We start from the raw sequence: 4,456 nt of genomic DNA on the forward strand, positions 1-4,456 counted from the left end.
CGCCCATAATATAACTCACTTAAAAATTGCATGAAGAAATCGTGACACACCTTCTCGAAATTTGCTACTTTTACTAACAGACTGAAAAAGACATAAACAAGGACGAATGAACATCTTGATATTGGGAATGCAGGGATTTCCAGTTTAAAATTTAGAATCTAGTAATGAACACTTTTTTCTTATGGTTTCAAAGATAACAATGCTATGATCAAAGTGAAAAGAGATCCCGAAGTGCATTATATATTCAATGTTTTGATTTCGTTTCACGATGAATTTTCACATCAAAGAATTGTTTATAAGATATTAATCTATAACATTCATCTAAAAGACACTTTTTTAGACCCTGCGCTGACATATAGCAACACAGTTTCAATTTTAATCCAGACATGGGTTAAGTAATGAAAAAGTTGCTTGACCCTGGCGTGATTTGAACACGCAACCTTCTGATCTGGAGTCAGACGCGCTACCGTTGAGCCACAAGGTCATATGAAAAGAAACTTTCCGCCCATAATTCACTAAAAAAGTGCATGAAGAAATCGTGCACACCTTCTCGAAATTTTCTACTTTTACTAACAGACTGAAAAAGACATAAACAAGGACGAATGAATATCTTGGTATTGGGAATTTAGGGTTTTTCCAGTTTAAAATTTAGAGTCTAGTAAAGAACCCTTTTTTCTTATGGATTCAAAGATGACAATGCTATGATCAAAGTGAAAGCAGATCCCGACGTGCCTTAAATATTCAATGTTTTGATTTTGCTTCCTGATTATTATTCTCATCAAATAATTGTTTATGAGATATTAATCTATAACATTCAACTAAAAGACACTTTTTCAGACACTGTGCTGACAGATAGCAACACAGCTTCAATTTTAATCCAGACATGGGTTAAGTTATGAAAAAGTATTTTGATTTTGACATGATTTGAACACGCAACCTTTTGCTCTGGAGTCAGACGCGCTACCGTTGCTCCACGAGGTCATATGAAAACAAACTTTCCGCCCATAATATAACTCACTTAAAAATTGCATGAAGAAATCGTGGCACACTTTCTCGAAATTTGCTACTTTTACTTACAGACTGAAAAAGACATAAACAAGGATGAATGAACATCTTGATATTGGGAATGCAAGGATTTCCAGTTTAAAATTTAGAATCTATTAATAAACCCTTTTTTCTTATGGTTTCAAAGATGACAATGCTATGATCAAAGTGAAAAGAGTTCCTGAAATGCATTAAATATTCAATGTTTTGATTTCATTTCACGATGATTTTTCTCATAAAAGAATTGTTTATAAGATATTAATCTATAACATTCAACTAAAAGACACTTTTTTAGACACTGCACTGACAGATAGCAACACAGTTTCAATTTTAATCCAGACATGGGTTAAGTAATGAAAAAGTTGCTTGACCCTGGCGTGATTTGAACACGCAACCTTCTGATCTGGAGTCAGACGTGTCACTGTTGCACCACAAGATCATACGGAAAGAAACTTTTCGCCCATAATTCACTTAAAAAGTGCATGATGAAATCGTGGCACATCTCGAAATTTGCTACTTTTACTAACAGACTGAAAAAGACATAAACAAGGACGAATGAATATCTTGGTATTGGGAATGGAGGGTTTTCCAGTTTAAAATTTAGAGTCTAGTAAAGAACCCTTTTTTCTTATGGATTCAAAGATGACAATGCTATGATCAAAGTGAAAAGAGAACCCAACGTGCCTTAAATATTCAATGTTTTGATTTAACTTCCCTATGATTTTTCTCATCAAATAATTGTTTATAAGATGTTAATTTATAACATTCAACTAAAAGACACTTTTTCAGACACATAGCAACACAGCTTCAATTTTAATCCAAACATGGGTTAAGTTAGGAATAAGTTTTTTGACCCCGATGTGATTTGAACACGCAACCTTCTTATCTGGAGTCAGACGCGCTACCGTTGCGCCACAAGATCATATGTAGTGTTGAGCCACCCCCGTAGTGTTCGAGTTCGGTTCGGTTCGTCGAACACCCGTGTGTTCGCCGAACTGCTCGTCGAACTGTTGGTCGAACACCTTCGAACACCGTTAAAACCAATGGCAGTCAAACAAAAACACATAGAAACACATAGAAAACACCTTCAAAGTTGTCCAAAAGCTGACAAACTGCTCAGAAGACACAACTAACACATGGAAAAGGTACAAGTACATATAGTCATGCAAAAAGAAAAGAGGTGGAGGAGTAAAAGGAGGGGGAGACACAGATATAGGCATGTCATGCCCTTCTAAAATCCAAAAAGTGAGAAGCCGACATGTTCAGTCCGCTCCTGCCCGTGCCACCTCCGCGTCGCCGGGTTTGTGCCAGAGCTGCGGTGAACCCTGACTGCCAGCCCCCCTCTCCCAATACTGGTGCCTGTCCGCTGGTGGGTCGAGCGAGCCCCCCTGTGGTGGAGGCAGCTCTAAGCTTTTTAATTTAAATTGTCTCTCTAATTTGAATGAATACACTTTAAATCCATTTACAAGGATCTATTGGAGGGCAAGTCTCATGCCAGCAGCCGCGTAATTCCAGCTCCAGTAGCGTCCACTAAAGCTGCTGCAGTTAAAAAGCTTTTATAAGGATCGAGCTCGGCTGTCCACCGCAAGGCATCCTGCTGCCAGTCCCAGCCCCTATGCCTTGGGGTGCCTCCTGATGCTCTTCACTGAGTATCCCGTGGTCCCGAAGCATTTCCTTTGAAAAAATTAAGTGTCCAAACTACAGGTGGTGTAGCTTGCTTAACAGCCGGGATAATCCGCTGACTAGCAGACACTGCTGCTAGGCACAAAGTATTTCCTGGGCGAGATGCAGTTAAAAATTTGTAATTAGATACTCTCGTTGGATGCTGAGAAAGCATTCCATAGAGTCTCCTGGCACGCCATATATGATTCTCTTAAAAAGCTTGGGGTAGGGGTCTAGGGGACCCTTTTATAGCCAAAATCACGGCCCTGTATCGCAATACGTCACCTAGGCTGAAGATAAATGGAACTGTAGCACCCTGAGGGCTCGGTTGCTACTGAGGTATTGCACCTCACCCAGAGGTGTGATATCTCACTCTCAGGTAAGGATGTAGTGTGGATCAGGACCCGACACCTGCATGCATTACACCACATTGCCGTGGGGCAGGGCGACCAATATGCCCCTGAGATGGGCACGACAGTCCCTGTCCCTGGCTGGAGTGGGGGGAGGGAACACTGAGGAAGGGAAACCCTGTAGTGCAGGAGCAGGGAGGAAGCAGTTCCTGGGTGCATTGAGAAGGGAGTATAAAAGGTGGGCACCATCTTAGTTCAGTGCAGAGAAGTCTGAGCAGAAGTGGCAGGGAGCAGGGGCTCTGCATGAGCTCTGCTCCGGAGGCGGGCCTAGTAACAGAGGCCCAGGCCTGGAAGAGGGAGAAGGAAGGAAGAGGAGTGGAGAAGGCTCCAGGAACGGGGAACGAAGGGATCCCAGGGGTGCGGACGGGCGAGTCGCCACCGCACGCCCGAATCCACCTGCGTGGAGGGGTCAGGCCAAAGGGGGAGACCGGTCCCCGAAACTAGTGGAGGCAGGAAACGACCCTCAGCTAGAAACAGGAGGCTGTGACATTTTATGTGGCGCAGCCCCTCGCTACACCCGCTAGGAAGGCACCACATAGGGTCAGGGAAACTGGCGCCAAGTTTACCAAGAGGAGGCCCGAGGCAGCCGGACAGAAGGGTTGGTAAGAAAGGCCAGACAAAGGACACACAAAGGGGGTCCTGTGAAGCGCTCCAAAGTTATCTGGGAGTTGTCTGAGCCCGTCACCTGGTGAGCACATTACGACGTGGGCAGCCATTACCTGCAGACGTGGTCTGGATAATAAGAACTGTGAGTAAAGGCCCTGGACTGCATCACTGACTCCGTGTCGTTACTGCTGCTGCCCTGCACCATCACCCCCATCCTCCGCATACACTGCCCTGAGGCTATACTCCTCCCGTGGGGAGTTATGCTATGCTCTGCTGCACCCACAACACCAGCCTCAGCGGTCTGCCCTGGAGCGGCGGTTCACTCTGACCGCAATCCACGGGTGGCGTAGTCGGACATTTAAACATCAAAACCACATAAATAGTTCCGCCACTGGTTTGACCGCCCTGAGCCACGGAACCGGGTCGCCGCCACGGAGACTACAACCACCAGCATCCACCAAAAAGGGTCCGGCTCCGGGTGCCCCAAGGCCCAGGGGGCGCGTCAGAACATTTTCATCACCTTTCACAATCACCAATGGGACAAGGCAGGGATGTTCTCTGTCCCCTCTCTTATACATCCTAGTGACGGAGCACCTGTTCTCATCAATTCGCCATAACCCCAATATTAGGTGGATTGAGGTGGGAGGCACCGAGCACAATTGCTCTCTATTTGCTGATGATGTCCTAGTATATATCACTCAATCTCATATATCCATCCATGCTGTTATGGCTGA

General features: G+C 44.8%; 1 non-coding gene across 1 annotated transcript; it reads right to left on the minus strand.

The window, feature by feature from the left end:
- Positions 1-412: 412 nt before the first annotated feature.
- Positions 413-484, minus strand: TRNAW-CCA (transfer RNA tryptophan (anticodon CCA)). The gene has a single exon. It is a non-coding gene; the product is annotated as a tRNA-Trp (tRNA).
- Positions 485-4,456: the final 3,972 nt, after the last annotated feature.

This window comes from Phyllobates terribilis, unplaced genomic scaffold, assembly GCF_046119375.1.
Source record: "Phyllobates terribilis strain yellow unplaced genomic scaffold, ASM4611937v1 Scaffold_11__3_contigs__length_659146591, whole genome shotgun sequence".
Classification (NCBI taxonomy): domain Eukaryota; kingdom Metazoa; phylum Chordata; class Amphibia; order Anura; family Dendrobatidae; genus Phyllobates; species Phyllobates terribilis.